This window comes from Jaculus jaculus, chromosome 1 (genome assembly GCF_020740685.1).
Source record: "Jaculus jaculus isolate mJacJac1 chromosome 1, mJacJac1.mat.Y.cur, whole genome shotgun sequence".
In the NCBI taxonomy this organism is placed as follows: Eukaryota; Metazoa; Chordata; class Mammalia; order Rodentia; family Dipodidae; genus Jaculus; species Jaculus jaculus.
The window spans coordinates 17,443,436-17,461,823 of NC_059102.1; positions in this window are offsets into that span (position 1 = coordinate 17,443,436).

An 18,388-nucleotide genomic window follows, 5' to 3' on the forward strand; every position below is an offset into this window, starting at 1 on the left:
TGAACTTGGTATATTGTTTAGGTTCACTCTATTAGTCAGGGTTCTGTAGAAGATCAGAACTGATAGAAGGAAGTATATATTTTTTTAAATTTTTTTTCAGTTTTTATTTATTTATTTGAGAGTGACAGAGAGAGAAAGAGGCAGATAGAGAGAGAGAGAATGGGCACACCAGGGCTTCCAGCCACTGCAAACGAACTCCAGACGCGTGTGCCCCCTTGTGCATCTGGCTAACGTGGGTCCTGGAGAATCGAGCCTCAAACCGGGGTCCTTAGGCTTCACAGGCAAGCGCTTAACCACTAAGCCATCTCTCCAGCCCAGAAGGAAGTATATTAACAAGGGAATTTATTGGATTAGCTTACAGGTAGTACAATAGCAGTTGCAGGCCCGAGAATCAAGGAACCCAGTAGCTGCTCAGTGCACGTGGCCAGATGCCTCAGCAGTCCCGACCCGGCACTGAAGGCCTGGAGGCTTCCTGAGGAGCCGCTGGGTTTTGATCCACGCTGGTCATCAGCTGATGCTGGTCTTCAGTCTGCCCTGGTTTTCAATTCATGCTGGAAGGCAGTGAGCAGCTCCGGCAGCCTAGTGGGAAGAAGGAAAGGGCTCTTTTCTCCCAAAGCTTCCTTATAAAGTCCCCATCTGAGAGGGGCCGCCTGCTCTGGGGAAGGACTTCCTCCTTCCTCCTTCTAGGAAGCAACCTAGGAGATCCACCTGAAAGGGATTTCTGTGGATTACTAAACAGATCAGGTTGACAACACCTTAATTATTACATATACCAAAAGGCATAGATCTTCCTCAGAGGCTTAGGGGTGGGGAGAGGAGACATAATAGAATAACATGATGGGAATATGACCAATATGCAATTTGTTCATACAGTAAAGTTAACTTAAAAGTTGAGCACAGGTTAGTGAGTTCTGACAAATATATAAGTCAATATATAAGCTTGATTTCCAGCAGCTGAGTGTATCTGTCATAACTTGTACCATCACCCTCATTACACTCCGCCCTCTGACTTCCAGGTCCAGTTTGTTCTAGACTTTCAGGTAAAGACAGTGATACCGTATGTGCTCCTGAAAGTCTTGCTTTTTTGTCTCCACGTATCTGAGATTCTCCCATGTTTTTGCTTATGTGTTAAACCTGGTTCTTTCTTCTTAATTGCTGTGCAAACTGTGTATGGTGGCATATGCCTATAATCCACACCTATGGGAAGTAGAGGCAAGAGGATCAAGAGTTCAAGGTTAGGGGCTGGAGAGATGGCTTAGTGGTTAAGGCGCATGCCTGAGAAGCCTAAGGACCCTGGCTTGATTCTCCAGGTCTCACGTAAGCCAGATGCACATGGTGGCACATGCATCTGGATTTTGCAGTGGTTAGTGCCCATTCTCACTCTCTCTTTCTCCCTTTCTCCATCTCTAATAAATAAATAAATAAAAATAATTTTTTTTAAAAGAGTTCAAGGTTAGTCTTGACTATCTGTTGGGAGCACAAGGCAGCCTGGGATACATGAGATCCTGTCTCAAAGAATTCTGCTACTTGTGGGCTTATGGGCTCTTTTGTTCTTGGGGCTGTTATGAAGCTACTGTTGGGAACATTGTTGGGCAGTTCAAGTGTCGTGGTGGACACAGGCATTCAGGTCTCCCAGCGGATCTGCGCGTTCCTGAGTGTGCACACTTGTCTTAGGGGATCCTAATGAACAAGGCCCTAGCTGGTCACCCAGTGCCAACTCCCACAAGCAGCGGTGGGGTGCTTGCTCTGAGTACTTCTTTCTCCTGCTGCCCATTACCCACACCAAGAAGTCTGAGATTGCCAGCTATCTCCTGAGGTTTCAATTGTAGAGATGTAACTTATGTGAGTGTGTGTGTGGGGTGGGGAATGGACAGAGATCTGAGGCTGGAGATGAGCCACATGGAGCTGACGGAAGTCAAGGAATAGAAGGTCCTCATCGATTGAACTTAAGATGGCTCAAGACTTGTGGAGCTGCAGAAGTGAGGCTGAAGCCTGAATGGGGTCACCTCTGTCTCAAAGATCCCACCAGCGGCCCCTGGAGTTCAGCAGCCAGAAAGGATGTCAGGCCGTGGCTGATACTTGTTTGCATGAGGGACCACAGGGAAGAGGCTGGGATGGCAGTCTTGGGCTGAATGGAAGTCCTAGGCCCGTGACATGGGATCTGTGACACACAGAGCTCTCAGGGAAGTGTGCCTGCTCCTTCTCATTACCTTTTGGCATTAGCATACATCAGTTATCCATCAGGGTTCAGTTTACAAGATATTTATTAAGAAAAGAAGCCCCCAATCAAGCCTAGACCTCTCTTAACATCTCTTAACACATATCTCAATTGCTAGTTGTCTTTCTTTCTTTTGAGTTGGGAAGCCATGGATAGAACCCAGGGCCTTGTACACATAAGATGAGTGCTCTACCACTGAGCCATAGCCCTAGGCCTCTGGGCTGTCCATTACTTATCTCATTTGACAGCACCAGGCAGACCATGGAGAGTGGTAGCAACTTCCCAGAGTCAGGGGCACAGGGGGCTGGGTGTTCTCCAGCTCCACGTCTAGCCAGCTCTCAGTGCTGTAGACTGCTGTGCCAAGACCCCTGACCAGGAGCCAAGACCCCCAGGCACGCAGCAGTCACCCAGAGAACGGCCACAGAAGCCGAGACACTCGAATGTAAAAGCAGGAGGTTTCTTTATTGCGAGCCTAGCCTGGGCTCTATCCACACAGTCCGGCACAGCGGTAGTGGGGGAGAGCCCCGACCCTCAGAGGAGAGGGGTTTATAAAGGAAAGGTTACATCATATTGCGACTTTTAAAATGATTGGTTCTAAGAGGGCACGCAGGAATTTCAGAGAGGGTGCGTGTGGGAACTCCAGCCTACTTATCTTAGGTATTAACTTGTTTGCAGTACCTATTTCAAGAGCTGTTTGCCAAACTTATCTTTTGCAAGAGGCCAGAGCTTCCGTGGCTAGGTATCTCCAAAATATCTTTGAAGTGGAGGCTTCCCAGGAATCAGGGGGGTGGTGTGGGGCTATAGCTAAGCAAGCACGGATACAGAGGCAAAAATAGCCCATTAGTCACCTAGTTCCTCATCTGAGTCACAATGGCTGTCTGATTTTAAATGGCAGCACCACTGTCCAGCCCCTAAGCGAGGTCACAGAAGCCAGATGCAGCACGTTACTTCTCCTTGGTCTCTCATTTCCCCCTCTCTATGTACCATGAGGAGCCAATCTTGGATCCCAATTGAGTTAGTGAGTGGAGTCTAATGGTATATACTGTGATCTTAAAACCATAAGCTGTACTGTATTAATGCATTCCCTAACAGAAGCAACTAATCTATTAATAATGTAAGGTCCTATTGTGATTAACAACAAAAAATAAAAGTAATGGCCCTGCTAAAGCAGATAGCAGAGTTGTTAACCACGGGGAATGACTGAACCATGTCTCAAACCATCCTCTATCAGCTTTTTTCTTTTTTTTCAAATTCTTTCGTACCTTCACCATTGAGTCTCTAATTATACCTGATTGTTTGATATAAAAACAATATTCTTTCCGAAGGCCACATATAGTTCCTCTTAGTAGGTGGGTTTCACGATACCCTTCCAGTAGACACACGTTGCCAGCCAGCACAGTAGAAGGCTTCAGGTGCCCCACAGCCCCCTTTGATTCTTGCTTTTCCTAAGTGCCCAAGGCATACGTAGAAATAAGAAATTTCCTGATTTACCAGAGTCCCATGAGTTACCCGCTAGTTGATGGAGGTCAAAGATCAAGTCAGGAAGCCAGGTTCCCTGTGGGGCAAGATGTGATTTGGAGTAAGCAGTTTCTCTGGTGGCAGTGTTGGTTATTATCCGGGTCAGATTATAAAGTTGGTGGGGAGTAGCTGCCACAATACATACAGTTAAGAGCATAGTCAGGATCAGGAGCACTAGAGTTGGAGCTTGAGTGGGGTGCTGCGTTTCCATTGTGGCTGATAGTCCTCAGGTTCAGCCAGTGGATCTGCCGGTGGGATGTGGCTGTGATGAATCCAAGTGGCAATTCTGTTCATCTTCACAGCAGTAGGTGTGGTCAGGATGAAGACTTAGGGTCCCTTCCAGCAGGTTCCAGTGTCTCGTAGCAATGGTGACACCCAGTCTCCTGGATTATTTACATATTTTAGGTTTGAAAATAACCCTTTGAACATCTATATATGTATTTTTTATTATTATAGAATTAAAACTATGGGGAAAAGATGTCTGAATGTTTGTTTCCCCTCTTGGAAAGCTCTTGTGTTACTTAATAGGCCATTTATATATGTAAGGTGTTGCAGTCCGGTTCGCATTGCTGGTAGAAATTACCCAAACAAGAGCAGCTTCTGGGAAAAAGAGATTTATTTTGGCTTACAGGCTTGAGGGGAAGCTCCACAATGGCAGGGAAAAACGATGGCATAAGCAGAGGGTGGACATCACTCCCTGGCCAACATAAGGTGGACTACAGCAACAGGAGGGTGTGCTAAACACTGGCATGGGGAAACTGGCTTTAATACCCATAAGCCCGCCCCCAACAATACACTCCCTTCAGGAGGCATTAATTCCCAAATATCCATCAGCTGGGAACCTAGCATTCAGGCCATGTAAGTTTATGGGGGACACCTGATTCAAACCACCACATAAGGTATTTTTTTATCTTTGGTTATACATTTCTCTCTGAGTGTTTAAGACCATGCAGACAGCCACATTTAATTAAGGATTAATTTTGGAGGTCATTAATGGCTCTCCAGAGAGACTTTAGGGGCCCAGGAGTAGCCCCATAGCTTACTGGTGTCTTCTGTCTGTTAGGATCAGTCAGGGCTGTGCTGGCCAAGTAGTTTTTCCATTTTTGGGAAGTCAGGAGGACTGATTGCTCCTCAATTGTGACTCTCCTGTTTCAGACGATATCCTCCCTGCTTAGGAAGACAGGTGACTTACCAGAGGGCCAGTGTAGAAGTGTCCCATCATCTTCAGTGGCCTCATGACCTGGGAGCACAGGCCAAAATATTGGCACCTCTTGCTCTGATGATTCTAATTGGCTTTGGCTTCTACATAGGTAATAAACATGCTTAGAAAGGAAGTTACACCAGCCTGGATATATGTACATATAGAGCACATATGATTACTGAGATAGACTTAGTTAAAGAATGACACAAGGGCTTCTAAAATCATTTTGTCCTATTTTTAAAATTTTAGTTGTACTATGGCAGCATAAGCCTTATATATGAGGTATAGAAAGTAGGCAATTTTATATTTTAAATATCTGATATTTTAAAATATCTTATATTTTAAATATCTAATATTTATAAGTATAGGCAGAACCTGCTACCAGTCTTGAAAACAATTGATTTACAGACTAACTCATTTAACCTAGAAATTGTCAGAAAAGGACAAGTAAGACATTATAAAGTCTTAGCACCTGTGTTTGAAAACATCTTTGATTAGTTCAGATACCTGTGTTGGTACAAATCACCCAGAGAACATTGGAAACAGAACAACAGAGCTTGAAAAAAAATTTTTTTTAACTAAAACAGCTAGCTAAATTCTAATATAACCCTTGATTAATCTTTTTGAAAGAAAAAAAAACACATTATTTGACAACCCATGATTTTGGCTTAAACTTGATAGCTATTGATTTTATTTACCACAGAAATTTTTATTAACATAAAACAATTTTATGTTTTACCCATGTCTTAAATTTGATAAAGCTTAAGCAAGCTATCCCAACATATCCCAGGAAGATGAAAGTTATCATTACTGAAATTAAACCACTTAAACCTAAGTGACTAAACCTAGTTATGACAATTCAATAGAATTAGCATAAATAAGACAGAAGCTATCTTTAAAGTCACAATGTCTAGGTATGAGTACTTCACCTTTGGAAATTAACCACTTCTATGTGAGCCTTTATCATAAGAATAGTTAAAACCTTGATGAAAAGAGGAACCTAATTTACTTTACTGAAGGAGTCTTAAAGCCAGTTTTATAACCCTTAAATCATAACAAATTAGCATCAGTGACCTGTTAATGAGTGAGGACTTATCATAAGACTCAGTTTCTTCACTGATTAAAACCTTGGCATGTAAGGTAAACATTACATTTAATCCAATTAAATGTTTCAATGAAGGGGCCCTTACCCTGATATACACATTAGGAAAGCATGATGCTTGTCTTATATAAGGAGTTTGTAAGCTGATCAAATACCTTGACTCAGTTTACCTATTTTACATTTTGTTTAGTGAGAAACTTTATTGAACAGATGTGACTTTAGGTGTTCAAAAGAGAAGAACTAAAGAGAACCACAGTTACATGCTGTACTCCTTTTTCCTTGTCAGAGACAATTGGCCATTTTGTCTCTAGTCAGGGTCTGGGGGACACATGGCTTAAACTTGCATGGGGTCTGAGATAAAGGGGGTTCCATCCATTTTTCCAGAGTCCAGCTTTCCATGAATTTAAGTAGCATATGTTGTAAAGCAAGAGCAAAATGAAATTACAGAGCAGAGAGATAAGCATCTTGACATTCCTTATCCTATTTTGAAGTTGTTTGTTTTTACATAGCAAATTTACCTATTTGTAAAACACAAGGTGATAGGCTTTTATCTATGTTTAACCTGGTTAAACCTCCAATTACATCTGTACTTATGACTTTGTGACCCACCTAGCATAGGCATCACCCTATATAAAACTTTTAGAGTATCCTTAAGAATCTGTAAATAGGTGAAAAATCCCTAACTTGAGGCATGGCATTTAGGTTTAGCCTGTAAATTCTTTCCTATACATGCACATCTTTATTCACATACTTTAACATTTTCATCTAAGTACCATTCAAAAAGCATTGTTAATGAGCATTCTATTTCCCAACATTGAAAAATTCCTTCCCAGTTCCTTTAAATTAACCACCTTTCTTAGGGCTATTATGAAAAACTAAACCGAATTAATTAATCCTATTACTCACTAACAAGTGAGTCATCAAAAGACAATTTTATGTCATTAATACCAATAAGACATTAAACTAAGGCAAATATTGTTGCTATCTTGAGGCAGGCTGGCCTAGAAGTCAGGTCAGTTGCCTCCTCCTTTTAAGTACATTACAATTTTTTTTTCAATACCTGACAAATTATAAGTTACCACTTTAGAGAGAATTCTGTTGTTTTTAATAATCCTCTATGAAAGTTGAAGTTGACCTAGAACATAAATTCAGTAATTATATTTATGATATCATGTAACAAAGTTGACACATTTTTTTACATAAAACTTTCGTTCTTATAGGATGTAGTTAAATGTGACCTTTTTTTTTTCTCTCTTGCTGGTTTTTGGTGCGCTGTTGTGGCTGGGCGGGGCTTGTATCACCTTAGATCTGCCTTCCCTATTCCCAGCACTCCGCAGGGGTCTGGTCTAGTACACGTGGAGGTAATGGCCAAGAAGACTGCTGGAAGACCGAGGATTCTGATTACCTGAAGGGAAAAGGGGGGTCCTCCAGGACTGGGGGGCCACTGGGAGAGGAGGCGGAGACATGGCACCTGCATGGGCAGAGGTGCCATTGTCTGTCTGCCACCTGACTCTGACCCAAGCCTCTTTGGAGCACTTGCAAAGCCGGCTTGTAGTTTTGCTGTTTAAAGGGAATGAGGGAAATTTCCTTCCTGAACTTTTTATTTCCTAGCCAGATAAGCTATATGGGTCCACATGTATGCCCAGAAATCCAGAAATGACCTGGATGACTTCTTCCCAAAAGGAGCCTGCCTCCCTCTGGGAGAGCTAATTCCCTTAACTTTCAGAAGAGCTCTTATTCCATGAATCTGAGATATTTATATATGTGTTGTTGGGAGGCAATGTTACCCATGACAGAGAAAGATTAGAAACGCCAAGACCAGAGGACAACGTTCCTGAGGGCTGATTAGCACACAGGGGATTCCCCAAAGATCCGGGTGTAAGCCTGTCCACAAGTTTAAGTGGCCAGAGACCTGCCCTACAGGCTTTTAAGAGGTCGATGTGTTACTGTTTGTGTGTGTGAATGTGTTAGCGAGAAATAGATAGAAGGTTTTTGCCAACACCCAATGGGCTGTTGGGGTCCAGGCAGAGGACGGCTAGCCTTCAGTCAATACTGAAGAGTGGCCTTGGCCAAGAGACATCAGTTGCCAGTTCTTCATGGTGCGAACCGAAAATAAAGGAGGAGAAAGAGAAACCTGCCAGCCCTCAAAATATGGAGGCAAGGCTGCATGGGCCATGTCTCCCAGTCCCTCTGGGAGAGCACTTACTCACCCTGTCCATCTCATAAGGTCCTTGTTCAGGCACCAGCTGTAGGTTTGGTGCCTCTTTTGGGTGTAACTGCCAGCACCTGTAAAGGAGGGGGTGAGGAAGGGATGAAAGAATTCACCCAGGAGAGAGGCTCTTCTATCAGGTTCCTCCAGGTCACAATATAAGGGATTTGATCAGGGTGTCCACTCCTAGGGTGAAAAACAAATTTTTTTAACCTCAAATATAGTATTTAGGTGAAAGGTCCCCTCTGGTGGCCATCCTACATTGAAGGTAGGCCATTCAGAGGAACAAAATGTAATCCATCTGTCTTTTTTAATGTCTACCCCATTGTTATGGGCAACTGCATTGACATCCTTCCAGTGCGCAAGGCAGAGTCCTAAAGGGGAGGAAGGAATCTGTCCCATGTTATTGAGTCAGGGGAGGAACATCCATAGGATTAGGGCAATGACAAGACACACAAGTATTACACACACACACACACACACACAGCCCCCCCCCCCCAAAAAAAAAAAAACAGATGTGCATGCTACAGATCCGTGGTGGCCAGAAGAGTCTGAGTCCTTAGGGGATGGCTCAATAATGCCAAACATCGTATGAATGGAGCAGGTCTCCCCAGCAGGTTTTCTGTGTCCTCTGGGACAGAGCCCCCACTCAGATTAACAGTTTTGCTCTGTCCGGGACAGAGCCCCCACTCAGATGAGGAGGCAGGACATCTCATGCCTCCTCCAGGTCTGTCCTTACAGCATGTCCACCAGGACATATGACCTGATCAGAAAACAGATGTGGCTAGCCTACAGAGTGAAAGGACAAAGAGAGCACTCAAGTGGAAAACTTACTGAGCAGTCAGAGAAAAAACCTTCAGGGTCTTGGGTTCATTGTGGTCTCAGGGGATCCAAGATGAGCCCCCAAGATGTTGTGCCAAGACCCCTGACCAGGAGCCAAGAACCCCGGTCACCGAGGAGTCACCCAGAGAACAGCCACAGAAGCCAAGACACTTGAATATAAAAGCAGCAGGTTTCTTTATTGCAAGCCTAGGCCTGGGCTCCATCCACACAGTCCAGGACAGTGGTAGTGGGGGAGAGAGCCCAGACCCTCAGAGGAGAGGGGTTTATAAAGGAAAGGTTACATCATATTGTGACTTTTAAAATGATTGGTTCTAAGAGGGCATGCAGGAATTTCAGAGAGGGTGCACATGGGAACTCCAGCCTACTTATCTTAGGTAGTAACTTGTTTGCAGAACCTATTGCAAGAGTGTTGGGCCTTGAAAGGCCCAGGCATGAGGCCTAGTGGAACTTCCTGAGCATAGCTAAAGTTTGGTGATCTGCTTCAGACCAGCTACGCCTAATGGCTTCTGGCCTGCTACTTCCACATAGGAATTGGAATTCCCACGCACGCACTTGGGACCAATAATCTCAAAGGTCACAGTTTACTATTGGTCCACACCTCCCCCCCATCCTGAAATCCCTGCCTTTGTTCCCAACATTATATAGGCAACTGCTTGTAACAATAAAGTGAGTTCCTGCTTCGACAAGACTCCCGACTCAGTGTGGGTTTTCTCTGGTGACTAGGAGAGGTTCTGAGTCGTCTGACACTCATCTTCCTCCTTAACCCCTTGGGAGGAACCAGCAGGCCTGGTCCTTCCTCAGCACTACCTACCCACCGGGGAGGAGCCCAGCATCTGGCGCCCAACATGGGGCTCTGGAACCCGACAGACTAGTGCTCCGTGAAAGGCATTCGTTGAGGAGGTCAATCAATGTACATGTGCGGGTGAGCGTACCCTCATAAATTATGAGGCAGTCTTCATATTTATTGCGCTAAACTTTGCTTCTATAACCTGTACTTGCTTGTCAACATCTCTCGTTCTCTTTCTCTTTCCTTTCACTTCCAGTTTACATCTGTGGCTTTTGTATTTCTAAACAGGTCATATGTCCCTAGTAGACACACTGTGTAGTTTTTTACCTTTAGGCTTGTGCTTCTCTCTCTCTCTCTCTCTCTCTCTCTCTCTCTCTCTCTCTCTCTCTCTCTGCTTGGGCCTGTGAAGGTAGGCCAACTTTTTCTGCCATTATGGAACTTCTCCTAGATCTGTAAGCTTCAATAAATATCCCTTCCTCCATAACTGGTCCAGAAGTTCATCTCATTAAACCCAAAGCTGTCTGATACAGAACTTGGTACCGAGAAGTGGACTGAGATGAACCTGACCATGTGGATGTTTATCTTTTGGAACCTTTGTTTTGGAGGAATAGGCATGGACTTGGTGCTTACAACTGAAGGTGTCTTCTGGAGTGGTAAGCCAAATTTTATGGACTATTCTTTTAAGAGTCTGAGAATGCTAAATGCAGACAGCATTGAACTTTGAGGCTTGGCTTATGAGCTTTCTAAGGGAAAAGAAAGACTGCAGGAGACTGTTGTAACTGAGCTACTGGCATAAGGGCTGGCTGTGTCCTGCTGCCCATGCCCAGAGAGTTTGATCAAGGTTAAATTTGTAATGAACTGATGTGCTTGGCTAGAGATATTAGACTGAGAGATTTAAGATGGTTGTGTTTTTTTTTTTTTTTTTTTGAGATAGGGTTTCACTCTAACCCAGGCTGACATGGAATTCCCTATGGAGTCTCAGGGTGGCCTAGAACTCATGGTAATCCTCCTACCTCCGCCTCCTGAGTGCTGGGATTAAAGGCATGCGCCACCAAGCCTGGCTGAGATTTAAGATTTTAAACTAGAAAACCTCAAGCAAGTTAAAATTACAGGAACTGAGACTAATTTTAGGTTATGGTGGTTCAGTTTACATTGTTTTGGTCTCTCTTTGCTATGCCTTATACCAGTTAAAAATATTTACTCTGTGCCTTTATATGTTAAAAGTGTTTAACTTGTTTGATTTTACAGGTTTTAATATCTTAAATTGGTCAAGACTGTGGAGACCTTTGAAATTAAACTGAGTACAATTTATATATATAATATGTGATGTTTATAAATTTACTGGGAGCCAGGGATGGAATGTGGTAGTTTCAATAGATGGGGCCCCTCCTGGCAGCTTGTGCCCGTCCCTCCGCTATTGGGAGTTGGTGGGCAATCCACCTCCTAGGAGACTGCCATGTGGCTCCCTTGGACTGATCCAGGGGGACAGGGGAGAAGTCTGCCCTCTCTTGGTGACTGGGCTCACTGATATTTTTCTTTCAGTCGACACCTATTCCCGCACCTGCTGGGCATTGGCACATGCCAGGGAAAAATCTAAACATGCCATTAGTCATATGCTTCAATGTTTTGCCATTCTCGGGCTGCCTGATCAAATTAAAACAGATAATGGCCCCTGCTTCATAAGCAAGGCCTTTGTAGATTTTCTCCAGACCTGAAAAATTTCAGATTCCACAGGCATCCCATACAACCCCTGAGGCCAGGCTATCATTGAAAGATATAATCAAACTCTCAAGTCTCAATTACAAAAACAAAAGGGGGAATCCTTACCCCCACATGACCAACTAAAAAAGGCATTATTTACCCTAAATATTTTAAATATTTTTAAAACTTTATAATGTGTGATGGTTGTAAATCTATTGGGCTCCAGGGGTGAAATGTGGTCATTTAAGTAAATGTCCCCCAATATATTCAACTGTTTATTTGCTTGTAGTCTACATTCTACAGCCACCTGGCTGGAGTCAGTTCCATTGTGTGGATCTTAATGTGTGATGGTGGGTTTCAGATTTCAATCTAAAGATATACAAAGTGTTCCTAGAAGGAGTTCCTGAAGTGTGCTGTGGCTTTTGGCTTTAGGCTTGTACTTTTAATGTCTAACTATCCTTCATACTCACAGCTTTAAAGTAGCTCCTGAGAAAGTTCAAACTGCCTCCCTTCAAGATCTTGGGCTTGATCCTTACCCTAGATACAGTTTCACCTGTTAGATGCTCTGTATACTAGGGTTGAAATTTAAAAGTCGTTTGGAGTGTCATGTATATTTTTATTTATTTATAAATACATTTATTTATTTATTCATATTTAAATTTAATTTATTAGTTCTCTTTTCAGCAAATACAGGCAGTTTGGTACCATTGTTTAGGTTCATCCATGATCTACCCCCTCCCAATGGACCCTCCTTGTTGATGTAAACGGGTTGTGCATTGTGGAGTTAGTCTACAGTTATTGGTTTCGATAAATGTCTCTGCATATCATGACCCAAAATGTGACTCTGACATTCTTTCCACTCCCAATTCCGCAAAATTTCCCTGAGCCATGTTGGGTTCATTTTTGGTCTGCTTCAGTGCTGAGGTGTTGGGGGCCTCTGAGGCTCTGGCTCTCTGATTTGATAGTCATGTAGATTTTTAATGGATTTGTGTTACTTCTAAAAAACATAATGACAGTCAACAGCATTGTGAAAATACAGTTAAGAGGCATTTGGAATAATAAGAATATTTCCTTGGATCTAATTTAGTTACATTCAGAGATTTTGTCTTTACAAAATAATCATCTTACTTTTCATGCAGCCAAAGCTGCTGATGACTTGATATCTGTTTTTCAGTCTGCCTTGCCTGGATGAAATTCTCTCACTTCTCTGATAGGAAGCTTTTCTGCTATAGGTGTTTGTCTTTTGCTCATTCTGTGTCTATTTCCCATACTCGTTAAATGCCTTTTGAGATCCCTTATGGATGTCCGTGCAGAAGTACATGGGATACAGCTATGGACTGACCCCGGTTTCCTGAGACATTATCTTAAAGCTCCTGCAGAGGCTGGTAGTCAAAGACGGGTAAGATTCTCTTGAGTTCGGTCAACCTAAGACAGGGCATGAATGATGGAATTCATGTACCGATGATGGGTAAGGCCTAAATATCATAGAGGACAACCTAAGACAGACACAGTCTTTCTGCACTGAGGCCCAGAAGGGCCTGGTTCATAAAAAAAAAAAAAAAAAAAGGGTTGGGGGAAGGAATTGTCTGGAGCCATTTGGCTGGCCTTGTATCCATAGCTCTGGGCCATTTGACAGCAAGACTTTAGCACCTACATATAAACAGGATTGTGCACATTCAGTGTTATTGATAAGAGCTGGGCATTCCTTAAGATTTATGTTTGTATTGATGGGATCAAAGGACACCTTCCCCTAATAATTCCAGTATAGATGTGGGATACATTCATCCTTCCTCCTGTACTTTTAACACAACTGAGCCCATTGCTCAATGCAGCCCGCTTTCTGGAATGGCTTATGTTTGTGGAGGCGGGATGGCCTAAAACTTTTTGCCCACCAATTGGATGGGCCCTTGTGCCCCAGCCACCTTAATCCCAGATGTAGATATCATTCCTGGAAATGAGGCCCTCCCTATGACCTCTTTTGATTATATCAGAGGGAGACTTATCTCCAACAATAGCTAGATTCCCTGGCTGAGGTAGTACTACAAAAGAGGAGAGGACTAAACCTACTAACGGCCAAAAAGGGAGGCATATGCTTGTTTTTACAGGAAAAATGCTGCAATAAGCCAGGAATCGTCCAGGAGAAGATTAAGAGGCTCCAGGAAGACTTGGAGAGGAGGCGGCAGGACCTCCAGGACAGTCCACTGTAGACGGGCTTACATGGATTTTTACCCTACCTCCTCCCTCTACTTAGGTCCTTCCTTCTCCTTCTCCTTATCCTCATGGAAGGCCTTATGTAATTAACAAAATTACACAATTCATTCAACAGCAGCTAGAGGCAATAAAACTCCATCAGGCTAAGATACATTACCACAGGCTGGCAACTCAGAAATTAAGTTCCTTAGATGACCCACTGCCACCTCCTCTGCCCTCCATGTGACCAATGACGGGTAAAAATCTCAGACTGACTGAGACAACCTAAGACAGGCCATGGAGTGGGTTCTCACATGGTACCCAGAGATGGGTAAGATCCCCAGAGGGGGACAACCTAAGACAGGGGCCATGGTGACTAATGCTCTTACAAAAGCAAAAGGGGGGGGCTGGAGAGATGGCTTAGCGGTTAAGCGCTTGCTTGTGAAGCCTAAGGACCCAAGTTTGAGGCTCGGTTCCCCAGGTCCCACGTTAGCCAGATGCACAAGTGGGCGCACGCATCTGGAGTTCGTTTGCAGAGGCTGGAAGCCCTGGCGTGCCCATTCTCTCTCTCTCCCTCTATCTGTCTTTCTCTCTGTGTCTGTCGCTCTCAAATAAATAAATAATTAATTAATTAAAAAAAAAAAACAAAAGCAAAAGGGGGAGATGTTGGGCCTTGAAAGGCCTGGGCGTGAGGCCTAGTTGAGCTTCCTGAGCCTAGCTAAAGTTTGGTGATCTGCCTCAGGCCAGCTACGCCTAATGGTTTCTGGTCTGCTACTTCTGCATAGGAGTTGGAATTCCCACGTGTGCTTGGGACCAATCATCTCAAAGGTTGCAGTTTACTATTGGCCCTTACCTCTCCCCCCTTCCTAAAATCCCCGCCTTTGTTCCCAACATTATATAGGCAACTGCTTGTAACAATAAAGTGAGTTCCTGCTTCAACAAGACTCCCGACTCAGTGTGGGTTTTCTCCATTGACTAGGAGAGGTTTTGAGTCGTCCGATGCTCATCTTCCTCTTCAACCCCTTGGGAGGAACCAGCGGGCCTGGTCCTTCCTCAGCACTACTTACCCGCTGGGGAGGAGCCTGGCACAAGAGCTGTTTGCAGAACTTATCTTTTGCAAGAGGCCAGAGCTTCCATGGCTAGGTGTCTCCAGAATATCCTTGAAGTGTAGTCTTCCCAAGAATCAGGGAGGTTGGGTGGGGCTACAGCTAAGCAAGCATGGATACAGAGGCAAAAATAGCACATTAGTCAGCTAGTTCCTCATCTGTGTCAAAATGGCTGTCTGATTTTAAATGGCAGCACCACTGTCCAGCCACTAAGCGAGGTCACAGAAGCCAGATGCAACACATGACTTCTCCTTGGTCTCTCGTAGACATCCTGGGATTTGTGCTCTTCCAGAGACGGGCGCTAATCCCAGGAACCCTGGGTTCCATGAGACTCCCTTGGGGTGGGACATAAAGTGAAATAATACAGAGAAATCAAGGGCACTTGGGGGTTCCCAGTGACACCCTAGAGACAACACGCATTGGCTCCTCACCCCACCTACAGTGAATGTGCTCCCAGCCACTCACCCTGGCGTGGTCCTTGCCAAGCCCACCATGTGGCACAGAGGCCTCAAGGCTCCACCAGCCACACACTTTCCGGGCAGGTCATCCTGGGAAGTATTGGGCTTTATCTCAGAACAACAAAAGACAGGTCAGGTTAGCCATCCTTAAAGCCAAAATGCTTGTCCTCATCTAAGCCCAAATGTCCCTTCCATGGGCATCAGCAGAGACCCCTCCCCTATGAATTCCAGAGTTGTTTCTTAGGCACAGAATGTGGGGTGAGGATGGAGACATGGCTCAGCAGTCAAAGACACTTGCTTACAAAATGTTCGCTATGGGGTAGCATCATGCCTGCTTTGTTTTCCACAGTAACGAACACAAGGCGTGGTCATATGCTAAGAGGAGCTTCCCAGATACAAATTAGTAAGCTAAATTTAAAAGGAGACTTGGCATCTCCAAATAATAAAAATGCTTCATTATCAAAGTTGTGATTTTTCAAAGACACCTGTCAAACTCACAGAAAATGGCAATCCTGAAGAGATGCCCCAAAATGTCAGCCTTGAACCCCATCTAAACCCTGTGATCAGGTAAACTCGGCAAGCCAGCTCCTGTGGAGTCTGGGTTTATGTGCCCTTTGTAGAGTCCGGAAGCCCACGTGTCTAACGCCTGGCTGGATGCCACTAGAGGAAGCACGGGCAGACACAGAGGAGGTGATAGAGCAGGACCAGGCCCCCCAGCTAGAACTGACTGGGGAAAGGAGCCCCATTTTGCATTCACCCTTTTGGGCAGCTCAGGTGTGTTTTCTGCCTGCCCTGGCCAAGGCAGGGCCAGGCAGCAGGGGTGAGGTCTGAGGTGTGAGCCCCTGATCACTACCACTGGCTGTCATCCACGTCTGGGCCTTTGTTTTACACCCGGGGCCTCCGCGGAAGGAGGCTGGGCCAGGAGCCTCAGGCAGGGTGGGAAGAAGGGCGGCTCAGCGACTGGGACCAGCAGCTGTCTTCTAAGCCGGGGCCCAGCACGAAGCAGAAGCCGGAATGGGCATGCGTGAAGAGTCAAGTGTCCTTGGCTGACCGCCAGGACGGCATGGACCTCTGCATGGCTTTTTCTGCAGAAACTGTCATGTCGCCAACAGACCAATGGCTTTTCTGGGTGGGTTGGTTAATGAGAGGAACTAACAGTCAGAGACTGGGAGTGGGAAGAGATTGAGTTTGTGTCCCAGGCTCCTGCCCTTCCATACTTTGCTCCCAAGAGTTCGCAGCCCATCTCTGTCCTTAGCGCTCACATGCACCTTAGCACTTTCCCTCCATGCTCCAGGCCATAGGGAAGAAAGTTTCCCACTGCTGCTGACCCCACCCTGGCAAGTTCCCTCAGTCCTAATAAGATCAGCAGGGCCCATTGAGCCGGCCATCTCCAGTTCCTTGGGAGATGCAGCCAAACACTGAATTTCCCCCTAAGAGAGAGCGGCCACTTTGCCACTTGGAGTCCTGTGGTGTGCATGTTAAGACTTTAGCTAGATGTCTTTGCGGACATCTTCCTTTCCTGACTCTAGGCTGTAGAGCTAGTTTCTTCATGGCAAGAGGTCTTTGGGTCTTGTCATTAAATTTGAGTTTTGGTTTTTAAAATATTTTATTTATTTGGGCCGGAGAGATGGCTTAGCGGTTAAGCGCTTGCCTGTGAAGCCTAAGGACCCCGGTTCGAGGCTCGGTTCCCCAGGTCCCACGTTAGCCAGATGCACAAGGGGGCGCACACATCTGGAGTTTGTTTGCAGAGGCTGGAAGCCCTGGCGCGCCCATTCTCTCTCTCTCCCTCTATCTGTCTTTCTCTCTGTGTCTGTCGCTCTCAAATAAATAAATAAAAATTAAATGGAATAGGATTTTGGCAGTGGGGTGTGCGCTCCCTTGAATTGCATGAGGACACAAGCAGAAGAGACAAGTTGAGGCTGGGGGATGTCTTCGCTTGTGTAGTCAATTTTCAAGGTTATCTTCAAATCTAGGAGCTGACACACACAAAAAAACAACCATTTAGGAACTGCAACCTAGAGAAAAGATCCCACCTTTTCATTTGAGACTCACTTCCAAGGAGAACATCATTCCACACCCCCTTGTAAAGTAGACAACGAATGGCCTAAAAAGGAATGGCATCCAAAGTATGAGGAATGAGTTGAACACACACATCAGGGGACACAGTCTAGAGCAGATGTTGCTGGCTGTGCGAAGAGATGAGCATGGGAAAGAAATTAGGTGGCGGTGGCTCAAGGGGTGTATCCAAGGGGTGAAAACAGCGGTGATCGAATCCAAGCTCCGAAATACTCGAGACACGGGAGACCCTTGCTCGCGCCCACTTGACAGCGGAGACAACAAAGGCCCAGAAAAGTGTGGGGATGATTTGCAGGAATGGAAGATCAAGGCTCTACCCATTGGCTGGTGTCATGCACAGTCCTCTGACAGGTCTCAGTTGGCTGCTCTGAGAAATGAGTTAGAAACGTTGTCCTTGCACTAAGCTGCCCCAAGAAGAAGTGGGCGTCTTGCCATGGGGTGTGTCTGTCTCTGTCTGTGTCTGTGTGTGTGGTGCGGGGGTGCATGTGGCAGAGCAGTGGTTGGAGGAAGACCCTTGGGGTAGCCACAGAGCCTGCCTGGTTTCTTCTGCAGGGCAGCTTAGCAGCATCCAAGGACACTCAGGAGCCCCTACCCGCCTGCCCGTGCCTGCTTCCACTCAGCTGCCAGCCCTGCTGTGGGGCACTTGAGGTTCTGTTAGCTGTGCGCTGTGGGAAGGAAATGAAGGCTGGCGCCTGTGGGAAAGCTCCCTTGCCAACCACCTGGTGCGCAGGAAGCAGAGTTGAGGCCTGATGAGCTCTGCCAAGTGGCACTGTGGCTGCCCAGGGGCTGAAGCTGGCTTGGGTCCTCCTCCTCTCATACCTGAGACCTGTGAAACTTGTTTGTCCTATATCCCTCCCTCGTTCTCCCCATCCTCACTCCTGTGAGCTGGCATTACCTTTTTCTAGGGTACTACACATCTTGCAGGTAAGCCTCCTTCCCTTCCCAAACTGCTTCTGGCTGCAGTGTGAAGATGCACGAC